Source organism: Bactrocera tryoni, chromosome 3 (assembly GCF_016617805.1).
Source record: "Bactrocera tryoni isolate S06 chromosome 3, CSIRO_BtryS06_freeze2, whole genome shotgun sequence".
NCBI lineage: Eukaryota > Metazoa > Arthropoda > Insecta > Diptera > Tephritidae > Bactrocera > Bactrocera tryoni.
Window position 1 is genome coordinate 54,731,593 of NC_052501.1, and position 19,219 is coordinate 54,750,811.

Genomic DNA, 19,219 nt, shown 5'->3' on the forward strand with positions numbered 1-19,219 from the left:
AAATAAAATTGGCAGAGTTTGGGTTTAAAAGTATAATTGGATGGAACGATGAGCTGTACGAGATATATGACGACATAGACATAGTTCAGCGAATTAAAAGACAGCGGCTACGCTGGCTAGGTCATGTTGTCCGAATGGACGGAAACACTCCAGCTCTGAAAGTATTCGAAGCAGTACCCGCCGGGAGAAGCAGAGGAAGAGGAAGACCTCCACTCCGTTGGAAGGACCAAGTGGAGAAGGACCTGACTTCGCTTGGAATATCCAATTGGCGCCACGTAGCGAAAAGAAGAAACGACTGGCGCGCTGTTGTTAACTCGGCCATAATCGCGTAAGCGGTGTCTACGCCATTTAAGAAGAAGACTTACCAATAACAGAAAACTATTCTCACTGAATTTCAATTATAACAATATCAAACACACTGGTAAATATTTGGGGTGCTTCAAAAGTTATGTCCCGATTCGAGCTGAATTTAAAATTGTGTTACATGGGAATTAGGCACGGTTGTGTTCCGATTTCGTCCATTTCCAAATTGTAACTTTGGAATATTAGAATTACTGAACCAAAGAACCGAATTCGCTTGAATTTGGTCGTGGAAGTGTGGAAACATACATATATTATGGAGGGTGCCACGCTCATTGGCCAATTTTGACAGCTACTATTGTAGCTTCCTGGATGTACAGTTGAATATCTCTGACGCATTTAGTTACTGATTTGTCTTACTTTAGGTAAGTTAAAGTCCGAATTCATTCGTTCAATTTTAAAACATCTTTAACCATAAATACCCCAACCGAACTCAATTTTTTCTACTAAACTACAGCCTTGAATGGCGATTGATGAACGTGTATAATTTAAATATTTAAATTTTACTCAAGTCATAGCTTTGACAGTCGGACAGTCAAACAGACAAAAAGACATCCTGATTTCAACTCGTCTCTTCATCCTGATTAATTAAATATATACGCACAAGCCTATACCTAACTAAGTTTAATGTTATACAAAACTTTTATATTCTGTAACAATATGTTGAAAGAATATATTTACTATAGCTGAAATAAACAAACGATAAACGCGTGCTTTTACATACATACAGGGTCCGGCACTCGAAGTGTAACCAACTTCAGACCGTTCGCGCAGCTGTCGCACTGGAATCAGCTGTTCATAAATTTGCTGAATGACTTTTCGGAGTATTGTTCACAAGTGTACAAAAGCGTTTTGCTAAAATTGACGGCAAAAAAATGATCAGCGATGGAATTCAAACGTAATAGTGTGATTGTTTTATATTTAGCTGGAAAATCTCAGCCAGCAATTGTTCGTGAGCTAAAACACCTTAATGTGAATAAAGCTTTTGTTTATAGCACCATCACTCGTTACAATGATACTGGTAGCATTGCAAAACGCCATGGAGGTGGTCATCAAAAGACTGCAACGTCACGTGAGATGGTTCGGAAAGTAAAGAAGCGACTTGAGCGAAATCCACGACGAAGTGCCAATCAAATGGCTAAAGGGCTGAAAATATCCGACCGCAGCATCCGACGCATATTGAAAAATGAGCTCAAGGTCAAGCCTTAAAAGTTCCAAAAGGCCCATGATCTCACACCGAAGCAGCAACAAGTAAGACTTGAGATAGCGAAGCAGTTGTGTTTTCAGACGAAAAAATTTTCCAATTGAGCAATTCGTAAACTCTCAAAACGATAGGGTTTACCTGACCGACCGTTCATACGAGAATCTAAGTCATCGGTTGGCCACCAGGAGGCAGCACCCGCCACAAATAATGCTTTGGGCCGCTGTCACCGGAGATGGGCGCTCTCCAATTGTTTCATCGAGCCTGGCATCAAAGTAAATGTGACATATTATCGGGAGAGTATTCTGGAGGCTGCTTTGAAGCTGTGGACAAACAAACATTTCGGTCCCAAACCATGGACGTTTCAACAAGACTCAGCACCGTCTCACAAAGCGCGAGTGAACCAGGAATGGCTGAAAAACAACGTTCCGAACTTCATTACGACCACACAATGGCTCTCGAATTCACCAGATACAAATCCAATGGATTATTCTCTCTGCGCCATTTTGGAGAGCAAGGTCCAAGTAAAAAATACGCCAGTCTCGAGATGCTGAATAAAGCCATTGTCCGTGAGTGGGCTAAAAGACCGGCAAGTCACGTTCGGGCAGTTTGCGATTCGTTTTTTGACCGTCTCAAGGCCATAGTTAAGGCAAAAGGTGGTCATATCAAGCAAAAGTGAATTGATCCTAATTTTATGATTATTGTCACACATTTTGTACTTTAAAATAAATAAAAATAATTTTCCAAACCGAATTTATGGCTTTTTTAATTGGTTACACCTCGAGTGCCGGACCTCGTATATTTTAAATATCTTTAGCTTTATCAAAATAGTCATTGACTTTGTACATATTAAGATATTTCGCTTATTTCTGCAAGTTACAGGAGAATAAATATTGTGTGGCACCCGCACTTAACCCTTCCTTACTTGCTTTATTTATTATTAGGAAATTAAAAAATATTTAGTAATCTATTACACCATTCAAAATATTTTAAGTGGCAGACGTGCTTTGTTAATTATCTACCATTTATCTTTCAATATATGTATCTTAAAAAATGTGTAGTAGTAAGTTCTAATATCAGGGTTTGTTCTCATGATTTTAGAGAAACTACAGTACAGTCTAACTAGGTAGTATTAAATCGTGAATCGTGTGTGCCTAAAAAAAATAAAAAAAAAAATTCTTCTATCACTTGTTGTAAATTATTGAATATGGCTAGTTCCAGACATAGACAAGAATAAAAAAGGCTGCCCAAAAATTTTACATAAATCGGTCCAGTGGAACATGAGAAATCGTGGATATTCGTTTAAAATATCAGTACCGGCCAGTTGGATTTTTTATTGATCAATTTGACTGCCGAGTCAGCAAAATATTAACTACTGACTGCGAAAATAATTTCAATTTTGAAAAATACTCTTGTGAACATTTTCTTGAAAATCGATATTTTATTTCTAGATTAGAATAGTCCTTTAAGCATTTGAGTAGAGTTACACCATTAGTCCACATACAACTGAAATAATCTATTTTTTAGTGATAATTTAAATAGAAAATCGATATTGATAAAGAAGAAGTGAAGAAAGAAAAAGTAGAAGAGACCAATCGGATATAATCATAATGAGTTACTAATTTGTAGACTATATTATTAACTGATTCAATTTCATATATAACGCGCTCAAACTATTTACGCTCCTTAAAACGAGGCACGAGGAAATAGGTGTTTTCGCATAGATGAAGGGAAGGGAGTTCTTTAGGGATATCTAAAGAAGATTAATAAATTAATGTGATCGGGCAACACACTGGTCTAAATCCATAATTCAAAATATGGCAAAATTGAGGTTATCTGCAAAAATAAAGTCCTTGTTAAAACTAAAGCGAGGTCAAAATATTATTTTTGCTACGATTGTTAAGGAAGGGGGTAGGCAGTGAAGTTATAAAAATAAGGAATAAAAAAATGTTGTCGAAAAAGTATTTTGTTTTATTTCTAATTGTTGACGAATAAAAATTTGACAACACTTTACTTTAGCTTTAGACTGATAGAAAGCAAAAACAAGGATAAGTAGGGGAATAATTTTACAATTACTCAAACTCAAAGATAGACACTTGTGTACCCCAGTTAGAACAGTGACGGTCACGTTACCTAGTGACACGCCGGTAACGCGTGCCGGTTTAATTGTGACTTTTTCCTATCACGTTCTTAAGGGCGAATCAAAAAAGCTCCCAAAACTTTTATGTACATGTGATCTTGTATCTCTCACATATTTTCTGCTGTAATAAAACTATATCCTTCTTTCTCACACTTTCATTCAATTTGGGATAATTCAACAGAACTGCTCTCAGGAAAGCGTGACGGTGCATTCTACAATAGCCTAGTGGGTAAACCACTCGCTTGTCATTCCTTCAACCTGAAGTTCGAAACTCAAAAATATAAAATATTTTTTTTTTATTAATTTTAATAATAAAATAATTTTATTTAAATTTACATTAAATTCATTTCCTTCATCTTTTGACATTTTTTTTTAATAATATAAAAATTATTTCTATAAATTCTTATATAGATACAAAAAATAATATATAAATATACTTCTATGCATTTTAACAATATATTGGATTACCATTTCCTTCCACAGTCAAATTGTTTCCTTGTTGTTTTGAGAAGCTTGCCTCTGGGTTGTAGCAACCATAAATGTTGAATTTCTTCCGTTTAAATGTCAATTGTTCTACAATAACAAATGCGTAAAAATGAATTGAAAACTAAAATGACGATTTTACATATACCTTTTACGGGAGTCGAAGAAGTTGTCGGGCATTCCTCCAAATAGGTGTCATCAAAAAGCGCTGGTGAATCCATCTGATTAAGAAAAAAAAATTTGGCAGCATCAAAATTAATTTTAAATAACTTAACATAATATAATAAAATACGACCGTGCTGCAATAATTTACATCTTTTTCACAAATTTTCATAAATTTAGATGCACTAAGATTAAAAGCCTTTTTTTCCCGGCTCAAACATATATGCACTAAATGTATATTTTTTCATATTGAATTAGTATTTGTTTTACTCACCCTTTTTCCAAATATTGTCTTGAAGACACAAAATATTCACAAAAGTTAAAGAAACACAATTATAATATCCGTAGGTTTAAATATTTATTTTAAATATAATAAATATGCACAAACACAAATCTGCACAATTCTCAACTATCGACGCGTAACCGAATTCTTTTTTTCTTCGAATTCAATTTGTCACAACGAACAAGCAAACGTCAAATTCACGGTATCATGCTGTACGCTTTCACATCTATCGTTTTCAATAAGCGGTGACAGCTAAAAAATTTGTTTGTCTTCTTTTGTTTTATTTTTGCTCAACATCTGTTGAGTGAAGAGCTTATAATATAAAACAAACAAAAGACACAATAGATGGACTTCTTACTCATTTCAAAGATTTGTGAGGAAGTGTTAGTGACAAGTAAACATTGTGTAAATGTATTGGAGTTTCGGTCACGCAAGTTTTGCTGAGTACTATACTATATATATACTATACTATATATATACATTATATACTATACATACACACATATGTTAACAGGTACTGAACTTTCCTTAAATGTGTACAATGTAGCAAATGGTCAATTAACTGCCGTTTCGTACGAACAGTTAGAGTAATGTTGTAAAAGCAACAAAAGCAAAAATAATGCCGAAGCAGTAAGGGCGTAGTGCGGAAAGCTAAATTGCACATGTAGTAGACAAAACTAGTGAAAACAGACAAAGTACTTGCAACAAGAGCTATGACAACAGCATTAACAAAAAACAAAACACATTAACGCTGGCGGCACTGAAGCAATTATACTCTGCTCAGTTGCATTCCTTCTAGCAAAAAGAGTGTACAAAATCTTTAGCTTGATGTTGATCGCTCAGCATGTACATATGTATGTCAGCTATATGCTATAGCGGAGCGATCTGAACAAATTCTTCGGAGATTATAACGTTAGCTGGAATAATAAGCGATTTTAAATTTGTTTGAAGATATCACTTCAAATAGCAAAGTTTGTCATACAACCTCACGGTTTTCCGATATCCGCGATTCCGGAAAATTAGCGTTTTCAACAGAGAAAAAGGATGCGTGTAAGATTTCCGATCGATATGCATTCTTATATAGACGGGCAGACAGACGGGCATGGCTAAATGCACTCAGCTCGTCATACTGATGATTTATAAATGCATTTTATAAGATCTCCGACGTTTTCTTTTGAGTGTTATAAAAATCATAGCAACCTAAATATAACTTGTCCATGGTATAACAAGAGCATGCGAAAAAAAAATGCCAACAACAACGAGTGGCAGTTGGAAAAATATGTTTAACAGCAATTATTCTGCAGCACAAGCTTCCTTTTACATACACATACATATATATTACATACATACGTGTATAGGCGGACGCAGATTGAAATATAATAACAATGGGCGCCAATTTACTATCACTTGGCATCCATCCATTGTTTACATACATTGGCTGACATTCTGCTGTTATATGCTTGAACGCATGCATGAGCCTTTTTTTCCGGAGGGGGAATCTTCCAAAGATACTGCCGAGGTGAAACTGGTAGCGTGCACGATTCATATTGTCCGCTAGAGACGCCTACGTATTACACCCTGTTGCTGTAGCTTGTATTTGGACTTGAGGAACTTAAGCACTACTTCTTCTCTTCACATAATACCTCCAGAGTTCTTTATGTGGTCTTATGCTTGTCCGCTGCCATTCTTTTGTTCTGAGTTCTCGGAGCGCTATTGTACCCCACTTTTTCATTTTAGCCCACACCATCTCTGATTTCAGCATGTGACTTACAATGTTATTGGGCGTCAACCTTTCATTTATTCATTTTTCTTTGATGGTTCTCTCTACCACAAACCTCAATACCAATTTTAGACTGTGTATTGCAATTAAGGGGTTAGGGGTAGTCAGAGGCACAAAAAAATGAGAATTTTCAGTATTTTTTTGCTATTAAATCGTGTTATTTTACAAAAGTACTAGTAGAATGTGTTGACTTGAAGTCATGAAAATTTCAAAAAAAAAACAATTTAATTTCCAAAGTTATAGTTGTTTGTGTTGACCCAGTTCCAAAAAAATATACTTGCGGTAACAACCATAAGTCCTAGGAGATTCATCTAAAATCAATCTGACAAAAAAAAATAGTTTTATAAATAGATAAACTCGGGCCTGATCGAAGGATTTACATTCTTTTTCAAAAATTAACGAAATGGCGGCCTCAGGAAATTTTTGTTTAAATTTTTGGGAAAAAAATCAAGAGTTAATTGGTCTTAAAAAATTGAAATTTTTGAAAAAAAAATCCTTCGATCAGGCCCGAGTTTATTATGTATTCTAAAAGCTGTATAAATTTCATTAAAATCTACTGAGTGGCTTTCGAGTTACAGTTGTCACCAGTTCAAAAAAACTAGTTTTGAGGAAAACGCGCTTTCACACTAGCGCTTTGAAGTGCCCGAGCTCTCTTTGTTATTTGTCGAATAATTCAAAACCTAATTATCGGATCATCCTGAAATTTTCAGAGAATATTTTTAAGATAATGCAAAAAAAAAAAAATTTATTTTTTGAAAATTCTGACTACCCCTAACCTCTTAAGGGATGTTCAAATATCCCAAACAGAGACCGCATCTTCTATCGTCGATAACTTTTGTTTTTGTATCAAAGGCTCTGCGAAACAGTGCTTTTCATCTAATCTATATTATTTCTTAGAATTAATCGGACTTTCTAGAAGCTTACCAAGTACAGTCGGTACCTTCTTATGATGCCAGCCTTTGGACTTTCTTCAGCTTTAACCACCGGATTTATGTTTTGGCCAGAGTATTGAATTCAAAAGAGAAGACTCCACTGATATCTAACATCGTGTTTTGGCCAAAAAACTATTCACAAGAAACTCAGGGACGATTCATCCAATGTTTTTCTGTTAAAAATTGGTTAAATTATACCAATAGGTGTCTTTTTATACCCTGAACAGTAGTTGAGTAGAGTATCAGTAAACTGGTTATCAACTAATGGCCGCAACATTAAATAATAGATTTTTATTATGCATTTTCAAAAACTAGTTTCATTGCATTATTAGCGAACTAGTCTTTTAGTTTTTGAGTTTTTGAGGTATTGATCTGAAATTATTATATTCGCAACAAATTTTTCATATATTTTTTAAAACAATGGTGCAATCTTTCAGATCGGATCATTATAGTACATAGCCACCATACCAAGTGACCGACCAATGTTCTTGTAAGGAATCTTTTGTACTTGTCAAGGGTATTATCCAGTGCAACCGAAGTTAATATATTTTCATGTTTACTCGGTATATACATAGGCTCAGTTTTTGTTGTGTGGCTCACCCCAAAACATATGTATATCTTCTTCTTTAATGGCGTAGAAACCGCTAACGCGGTTATAGCCGAGTTAACGGTTTTTACGTGGCGGGGTAGGGAATATTTCGACTTCTCACTTTAGCTTGCCTTCAAACGAATGTTCTTAGGCCATACAGAGGATACTTGGTAAAAGACCGGAAGTCGTGAGCTACTTGAACCATATGTAAAAAAATCGCTTCTGGCTACTCCCAAGTGAATGGCGATCAGAGAACTTTCCTCACTTGTGTGAACACATGACTCCATCTATCCATTGGGACATATGTATATAATTAAACAATATATGTTATTTGTTGGTTTTCTATTGAAGACGCTAACAACAAAAGTCACAACAGAAAATAAACCAGTTAAAATAATGCAGTGCCACAACGGCAAACGTTTTGTACGCTGCAGTCACTGCGCGCACCCAACCATTTCCCCTCTCTCCCTACGAACAACATTAAATGACAGTCACGCATAATGAAATGGCATATAATTGAGATATAATGCATTTATAAATGCATAATAACCCTACAAGAACACTGACAGTCAGCTGAACGTACATTTGACTGTCAGAGCTGAAAGAAATTCAGTCAGCGCGCAGAACAAAGTTTCTATCATTTTCTTAAGGGTCTAGTGAAAAAACTGATGTAAACAAACGTATGCGTGTGAGCTTGCATCTCTCTTTAACACTGGTTTTCGGAATAAAATCAGTATATATCTCTACTGCTTACTCTCATGCTTTTTCTTGGTTCATTGCTGACCACAAATCTGGCAAAGCTGAAAATTGTCAATAATGACTGAAAAGCTAACATAGCTGCAATTTGTCATTTATGACTGCAAATCTTTCAATGATGACACATTTTTTTATTCAAATTAGTTTTATCTTTATTCATTTATTATCTGAATATTAAAATAACATTTATGTCAAAAATGTTGTAAAAAATTAATATAACTCTATATAATAAAATTAATTGCATCAGAATTAAATTCGATATCTTATAAAATTTCATTTTAAATCTATTTTACATTATAATATATTAAATCATAATAATTCATATTTCAAATCACAATAAACATAAATTATTTACATATTTACATATCTTATTATTAAATCACAATAATTCATTAATTTTAAATCAAATAATTCATGTTTCAAAAACATAATGGTAATAAAATAAAATTAAATTATTGAAAAGTTATATTAATTGTTTCTTTTCCTATTAATATATTTTTTTGGTTATTTCGGTGGTGACCCCGTTCAATAGACCTCCGTATACTCTTTTCCAAATTGAAAGATCCTTGTGGCTGGTAAACGACTATAAAATTGAAATTAATTAAAAATAGTTTTCTATTGCTTTTACATTAAACTTACTTACCTCTTAAAACTTCTTCGAAGATTTTTAGCTTAAATAATGCTTGTTTTTCTCCTCTTCCATCAAAATTTAAATCTACTAGAGTACTTGTCTGCAAATATATATTTGAAAGAGTTTTCAATATTGTCCGATGTCCCTTTAAGTTTGTGGACATAACTAACTGATCTGTAAAATAATAATATATAAATGTAAATAGTAATTTTTAAGATGTTGATATTATAAATAAAGTGTTTTACCATAGATTGTGCGAACTCAGGTTTCTCTAACATTTCTTCCACTTCCAAACATCCCTTGTCGAGAGCCTCGTCTTTTCCCTCTCCGGTCATGAGGCACACCGATCGCTCAATTTTTTTTAAATGCACCTTACATTCCCTAATCAGGGAACTCTGTGCTAGCATTTCCGATCTATTTATAGACTGTGAAAATACAAATAAATTATTTCTATTCTGCGCACTATTTAACTTCCCCGCACATTCCACCAAATTTTTATATTTTATTATTTTCGATTTGTAAATCCTTTTTTCTTTACTTAAATGATTTTGAAATGTCGATTTTTCATTTTTACTTATCTTTTCATGATAATATAGTAAACTGTAAATTTAATCACAAAACATAAATCACTTAAACAACGTACAAAATATAATAATTCGATTTAGAATTCACTGAATTAACGCGTAACACTTCTCGTTTGTGGCAAGAATAACAGTAAACATTTTTTTGCGCAACATTTTATAAACGTACATACATATGTATATGGAATTGTATGTATCTCGTTTTACAGGGTTGCTTTTCTGCATACAGATCAGTGTTGAAGAACGATGTTTAGTGTTGAAAAGTGTTTATTTAAAAAAAATCAACATTGACAGTCATTTTAAATTTTATTTTACTGTCAATAATGACAGTGTTGAATAATTAAGCTATTTCATTCTTACATATATAAGCAATATCATTCATAGGTTTCCCCTGCCAACCATGAGCGGGTAAAACACCAGATAATTAGCGGGTAACATGGTGGTAAACGTGGTGGTAAACATATAGAATGTTTCTTAAGCCTGGCAGATATTTTACCACCTCACGTACGTATACATGTGATCAGGCATCTTTGTTGCGCTCATTCAGCAGTGTCATATAAAAAAGTATATCTGTCCTGCTCTAATATCCCCAATCGACGGCTGATGCAGGGTTGCATTTTCTCTTTTTAAATAGCTGATGCAGGGTTGCATTTTTTGATTCCTACTTTTAAAATTTCAAACCAAATTTTTAATTTTCAAAATTTTTATTTTATTTTATTATTTATATGTTTACAAAAAATTTATTACAATTTATATAAATAAAAATATATATAATTTAAAAAATATGTAATATCTGAAAAAAGATTAAATAAAGAAAAGAATTTTTAAAACCTGAAAATAAAAGAGTGGAAAAATATTATAAAACACAAATTCCTGTAAATAAAAAAAGGTTATTAAAACCTGAAAATAAAAGAGTGGAAAAATATTATAAAAGACAGATACCTGAAAATAAAATAAAGATTATTAATACCTGAAAATAAATAATAATTACATTGAAGAAAGATTAATTGTATAAAATGATAATAATATCTAAAAAAAAAAATATTAATATTATCTGAAAGAATAAAATATATTAAATACCAACAGAATTTACTCTGAAAGCCAATATTAATTAAATAAAAATAGTGATAAAATCTGAAAAGAAAGAATAATTAAATAAAAATCATAATAATATCTGAAATAAAAGAATAATATTATCTGATTATTTAAAATATAAGGCAAACATTTGTTTTCACATTATATTGGATTGTGCAGGCCGCCTTAAACGCATAAAATACATACTTATGTACATATGTATGTAATTATTTTTGCGTATTATGTTGAACTACGCAATCCAATTTTCAAACAACACACTTTTTCTCACATACTTACTTAACAATTTAAATTTGCTGCTTCTGATGATATTGCTGCAGCTGCTAATTCCAATGCTATAAAAACAAATGAAGTAATTATTTGCAAATTATTAAAAAAAAATCATTCACTTACCTTCTTGTTGTACGAGCCTCCTTCCTTTACGATAGTACGATCACGAAGTCGTAACCATTGTGTTTACACTTTGACATGCGTCTTTCAATCGTTTTTTTATTACCCTTTTTGGGATTTTCTTTTGTCACTATTGACAATAATGTTTTCTCCTTCGCACTCATTCAAATAAATCAAGAGATGAAAGAAACTTTTTTTCATCGCATTTAGGTAAACAAAAAATAACCCGAAAATGTGCGTTGGTGTTAGTGTATAGAGAAAAAATTTGTAGTTGTATTGGAATATTTGTCTCAAGCGGGTAGCCGTGGTTCGCAGGGTTCTCTTTTTAACATAAGCTTTGTAAGTCATTTGAGTGTCATTTTTTCATCAGCTCTGACATAAAAAATGTGCGTGTATTAGTGAAACGATCAGCAGTTGTAGGGAATGTATGCAGCTTGTAGGGAATGTATGCATGTATAGGTATAATATATAAGTTAGCACGAACCAAGCATAAAGTGCAACTATGTCAACAACCCCGAAATTACAGCGCAAGCGACAACTGGTAAATTCTGCAACCTCAGCACATCCGGCACATGCAATCCTTTTACCCTATTTGCAATCGAATTGCTTATACCAATTGCTTATACTAATTCTAGGAAATAGATCACGCCACTTAATAATTCCGTGGCTTAGAATAAGTATAAATTAACCAAATTGTTAAATTTAAGTTTGAGTCGTTTTTGGTCAATAATTAAAAAATTATTTTTTTGGTATTCCCAACGCGGGAATACATAATTGGCGCCCGAGCAAATTCAGTCGGTCCGGTAGGAAAACTGGCGCCCGGTTGAAAAAGTATTTTCGATAGCGGTCCCTGAGTAACAAAAGTAAAAAGGATTCATCGACGTGCCAGCCTTATCGAAAGACATAGCAGCAAGTGAAGTGAAAAAGTATTTTCGATAGCGGTCCCTGAGTAACAAAAGTAAAAAGGAGGCATCGACGTGCCAGCCTTATCGAAAGACATAGCAGCAAGTGAATTGAAAAAGTTTAGGCCAGCGAAATAATTGTTGTGAAAAACATAAAAGCTTTAGCAGTGATAAAATACAACAAGCAACAATAACAAAGCAATTTAAATACCGTTTATTGGCGACTACCAAATTGTAATTGTAACTAAAAGCGTAGATATGTACGAAAGTAATTATTATAATTAACAAAACTGTAACAGAACAATATTCTAAATTTATGATTTTATATAAAACAGAAAACAAACACAAGCGTCATTATAAAATCCTAGTGTTAAAGATTAATTACGCGCGCGATCACACATGATAGTTAAAATCAAGCGAGTGAATGGCTAAAAATGTTTAGCCGAGCAGCACAAACAACAACAACTATTGCTCACATAATCAACGACGGCTACTAAAATTTAAAGTTTACCGAGAAATTGAAAACAAAAGCAAAGCAACAAAAACACAAACGTAAAATAACGAGTGTAGTGTTTGATAGTGGGGCTGTACTTTGCCAACGTTAACAACGAAGTAAACCAGCAACAGCAGCATCCAGAAACATCAGGATTAGAGTAAGAAATTTTTTTTAAATTATAAGAATTATTTAAATTAATTTAAATTATATTGTAATTATATTAAATTGTAAAATGGCTAATCCCAACAACTTGGTCAGACCTCCCATTCTTCCTTCTAACCAATCCACTCCTCAAGCGACAAATAGCACTCAATTAAGTATAGACGACTTGACATCATTAATAGCGAATATTGCGACAAATATACTACAGCAGCAAGGACCAAAGGTAGTACAGGCCACCCTAAATCCGGATGCCAACTTGGCAACTAGAACTGATCAAACTATAGAGGACAGACATAGAGGAAATTTAGACGGTTTAGATAGGATCCCTGATGTAGTGAAGTGTCTAAAAGAATTTTCTGGCCGCCCAGGAGAATTCATATCGTGGAAAAAAAGTGTAGACCGTATATTAAATATAAACGAACCATTAAAAGGAACCCCGAAATACTACGGAATCCTTAGTGTAGTTAGAAATAAGATTGTAGGCAATCCAGATATGGCATTAGAATCTTATAACACGCCACTTGATTGGTCAGCAATAACAAAATGTCTGGCAATGCATTATGCCGACAAGCGTGACCTATCCACCTTAGAGTATCAAATGACAACTCTAGTACAAGGCAATAAAACGGTTGCTGAATTCTATCAGCAAGTATACAAACACCTCTCATTAATTTTAAATAAACTAGGATGTACCGAAATGAGCAACGAATCTCTACGAATGATAACACAACCACACAGGGATAAAGCTTTGGACACCTTCATAAGAGGATTAAATGGCGACCTCCCACGATTACTGGGAATAAGAGAACCGCTCGACTTATCTCAGGCCCTTCATTTATGCCTGAAACTAGACAACCAGAATTTTCGCATGAATCATGCTCACAATGCGAAAACGGCATACCAAACTCCTCAACTCTATCCTAAGCGACGTTCTTCACAGGAACAACTGCAATCCTTTTACCCTAAATTGGCGTACTTGCCACAACCAAATCAAACAAATTGGCAATCTAGACAACAATTTCCTAACCAAATTCAGCATACAAGTACTCCACCCAGGCCACATTAACCTCAACCCCGGCCAGAACCCATGGAAGTTGACGAGAGTATGCAATCACGTCGAATTAACTATATGAACAGAACTCCTCAAAATCAATTTCAAGGGAAAAGACCACCATCAGTTAATAATCAACAACAAAGGAAAACCCAAAGAACTTTCCACATTGCCACAATGTCGAAAGATGTGGAGAATGATTATTCAGAAGACGAACCATCTGAAGTTCATTTTTTAGCTTGATGAGCTCTTCGCTTCCATATTTTGAAGCAAGAGCTGATAACGGGAAAATTCTTAAGTTTTTGGTAGATACAGGATCTAGTAAAAACTACATTCAACCACACTTGGTTAAAAAACGTACTAAAAATAAAAACCCATTTTTTGCAAAAACAGTAACAGGTGATGTTAAAATTAATGAACACACAATGCTAAAACTATTTGGTCTAGATAACGAAATCAAGTTTTTCTTAATGCCATCCTTAAAGACATTCGATGGAATTTTGGGAAACGATACATTAAGAGAGCTTCAAGCAATTATCTACACAAATGAAAATTATTTAATAATAAAAAATCGAATAAAAATGAAACTAAAGCAGCTTCCATCGAAGGCAGTAAATGCAATACATATAAAGGACGAGCACTTATCGTCACAGCAAAAGACTAGCATTAAACAAGCCGTAGACGCATTCCCAAATCTGTTCGCGGAGCCGAACGAAAAATTAACATACACAACAAAAGTTGTTGGAGAAATAAGAACCGTAACGGACTCTCCTGTTTACTCGAAATTTTACCCATACCCAGCATCTCTCAAATCAGAGGTAGAAAAGCAGGTAAAGAAACTTTTAGATGATAAGATTATAAGACCCTCTAGGTCTCCCTACAATTCACCCTTGTGGATCGTCCCGAAAAAGGCCGACTCAGCGGGGAATAAACAGTACCGAATGGTCATCGATTACCGAAAATTAAACTCAGTCACGACAGCAGACAGATATCCAATTCCTGAAATTACTTCTGTTAATTTCGCAGCTCGGCGAAAGCAAATTTTTCTCAGTTTTAGATCTGAAAAGCGGATTTCATCAAATTCCTCTAAGAGAATCGGACATCGAAAAAACGGCATTTTCCATCAACAATGGTAAATACGAATTTACACGTTTACCATTTGGTTTGAAAAATGCTCCTTCTATTTTTCAGTGCGCTCTTGATGATATCCTGCGCGATCACATAGGAAAATACTGTTATGTCTACATCGATGACATAATTATATTTAGCAAAACGGAAAAAGAGCACCTTTTCACATTAATACAATTTTCAATACCTTGGACGAAGCCAACATGAAAGTTCAGTTGGATAAGTGTCACTTCTTCCAAAAGGAAGTAGAATTTTTAGGGTATATCACATCTCCAAATGGCATAAAAACGAATCCTGCAAAAGTTGAAGCAATTGCCAACTTTCCAGAACCTATAACTTTAAAAGAGCTTCGCAGTTTTCTTGGTTTGCCAGGATACTACAGAAGATTCATAAAAGACTATGCGAAATTAGCAAAACCACTGACTTCTCTTCTGAGAGGGGAAGAAGGTAGAATATCGAAAAACAAATCCGCAAAAGTAAAAATACTTTTGAATGAAGAAGCAATAGAAGCTTTCAATAATATAAAACGTTCACTCACTTCCTGAGATGTGATACTTGCATATCCTGATTATAAGAAAAATTTCGAACTGGTAACAGACGCCTCCAACTTTGCAATCGGAGCCGTTCTATCGCAAGACTCAAAGCCTCTGGCATTTATCTCAAGAACATTGAGCAAGGCGGAGGAACATTACGCGCCAATGAAAAAGAGATGCTAGCCATAATTTGGGCTCTGAATTCATTTAGGAATTACTTATATGGCTCAGTAAAAGTACAAATCATCAGTAAAGATGATCACTTACGCTTTGAGCAATAAGAATAGCAATAGCAAGATGAAAAGGTGGAAAGCAGCCTTAGAAGAATATTCATACGACTTACATTATAAACCTGGGAAACAAAACGTCGTAGCAGATGCACTATCCAGGATACCCCCGAAGGAATCACAGGTTAACAGTCTATCAATAGCAACCAATTCGAATGATAGCTCGTCCCATAATTTAATTTATAGCATAGAAGCCCCTATAAACGCTTTCAAAAACCAAATAATTTTAAAAACAGATAGCACATCTAATGGAAAATAACAGGAAGAGATCATTATAAAAACGCACAATAGAGTGCACAGAAATACTAGGGAAAATAAAATGCAAATTCTGGAAAAGTACTATTTTCCTGCAATGGCAAGTAAAATAAAGAAAATTATAAGAAACTGTGCAACATGCAAGGAAAGCAAATATGAGCGACGTCCAATAAAACCTCAAATTCAGGCCACACCCATTCCACAGTTCGCAGGCCAAATAGTGCACATTTATATATTTATAGTTGGTAAGGAATTAGTTCTAACCGCGATGGACAAATTCTCCAAATACGCAATAGCAAAACCCATTCGATCAAGAGCATCGGAGCACATCAGACAGCCTTTACGCGATATCCTTTTCTCCTTTGTTCCATAAACAATTGTGATGGATAACGAGAAATCTTTTAATTCTGAAGCAATAAACTTTATGATAGAGAATGAATTCGGAATCAATATTTTTAGAAGCGCTCCGTATACAAGTTGTTCAAACGGACAGGTAGAAGGTTTCCATTCTACATTACAAGAAATAATGCGATGTCTTCAAAAGGAGAGTACGTATCGTTCATTCCACGAATTGTTGGATAAATCAGTTTTCGAATATAACTCCACTATTCATACGACAACAGGAAGAAAACCTGTGGAAATATTCTTTGGCAGACGTGTTTATAGCGACCCTAAAATAATGGAGAAAGACAGACAAGAAACTATAAACAGACTCCTAGCGAAACAAAACGAGACCTAACATACCATAACAAGAACAGATCACCTCCAAGCACATATGCGGAAGGAGATATCATATTTGTCAAAGTAAATAGAAGATTAGGAAATAAGTTATCGTTCATATAAGTAACATTAAATAGAAATGCATGAGTAAATATGAATTTAAGCACATAAAATTTCTTCTTTAATAGGAAAAATGAATACGGGGGAAATCATGACAATCATGCTTGTATTAGCATTGACGGTAGACGCACAAAAAATCGACATCCAGGATTTAACGAATAATAACGGATATTTACCGATCAAAACTAACGAACTGAAAATAATTAATCATTATGACAAAACACTTCATTTTATCAACTTAACAGCCTACGAGGAAACACAACTTTTGAAGATAAACAAATTTTGGACACAGTTAATAGGAACTTTGCATTACTCCAATCAAAAATAAGCGGATTACACCCTCATTTTAAATCAAAACGAGGACTTGTAAATATTCTAGGGAAAGGATTAAAATATATAGCAGGATCCATGGACAGTGATGACGAGACGGAAATCCATAACGCACTCACAGAAATACACGAAAATGAATTATCCACAACAGCTAGTATGACGAATATAGTACGTGTTAATAACTTCATATCCGAGAAAATAAACAATATAACAAAACATATTAACCAACAGCAAATCTCAATAAGTTATTACATTAATACATTTAAGGACACCATACAAAATAAAATAAAGTCATTAGAGGACAAGGTTCAATTTTTAGAGCACACATACCAAATAGAAAACGATATATCCTTTTTACGAAACCACATAGACGACATAGGACAAATTATATTTTCCAGCAAAATAGGTATAATTCCTACGGACATCCTCACCAAATTAGAACTCGAATTAATTACAGATTTCGACAGTTACCAAAATATCAAGACAGCAGTAATATTTCAAAACAACAACATAATCATAATCCTCCTAATACCCCAATATTCACCAAATACCCTTTCACAAATCAGATTTGAACCACTTCCTAATATAGCTAACAAATCAATAGCCGTAGATACTTATGAAGTATTAATAGATTCAGAAAACAATATGTATGAAACATATGTGAAAAACAATTTCGAGAAAAATTTAATAAAAATTCACAATAAATGTTTAGAAAATATATTGAAATTCGAAGAAGCAAATTGTAATTTAGAAACTATAGATAAAATAAATGTCACTGAAATAATCTCTGGTATTCTAGTATTTAAGCATTTTGATGTAGAAATAGAACACAATTGCAATAAGCAAAAAATAAAACAGAAAGGCAAGTTTCTTATCAAATTTGAAAATTGTTATATTAGTACACTTAATAAGACGTATTCGAACAATAACATTAAAATATATGAAACATTTATTTTGCCAAATCGAATCACAAAAATTAAAGAGAAAAAGAATGTAACTGAACTTGTTCTTAAATTAGAAAATCTTTATGTAAAACAAATAAATCACGAAAATAGTATCGAATTACTAATGAACAAAAATAAAAAGAGGAATTTAATCAGCATAGGCAAATTGTTAAATTTAAGTTTGAGTCGTTTTTGGTCAATAAAGCGGACACGCTGTCCAATTAAAAAATAATTTTTTTGGTATTCCCAACGCGGGAATACATATTTTATATTTTTAGCATTGTATCGGGTGATTTTTTGAGGTTTTGATTTTCATTTTTTAAAAAAAACGCATAAAATTTGCAAAATCTCATCGGTTCTTTATTTGAAACGTTAGATTGGTTCATGACATTTACTTTTTGAAGATAATTTCATTTAAATGTTGACCGCGGCTGCGTCTTAGGTGGTCCATTCGGAAAGTCCAATTTTGGGCAACTTTTTCGAGCATTTCGGCCGGAATAGCCCGAATTTCTTCGGAAATGTTGTCTTCCAAAGCTGGAATAGTTGCTGGCTTATTTCTGTAGACTTTAGACTTGACGTAGCCCCACAAAAAATAGTCTAAAGGCGTTAAATCGCATGATCTTGGTGGCCAACTGCCCATGCATCCCGAAAAATGCACTGTTTGGTGTGGTTTGTACGCTGGTGGAATCATTGGACCGTATTTTTTCAAAGATGCTGTTGGACGCAACGTTACGGTGAATGGCGATCGCTATCGTTCGATGCTAACCATTTTGAGGGAAAACTTCGGAGAACAATTCATCTCAAGAAATGGACCCGTAAGTCCATGCATCCCGAAAAATGCACTGTTTGGTGTGGTTTGTACGCTGGTGGAATCATTGGACCGTATTTTTTCAAAGATGCTGTTGGACGCA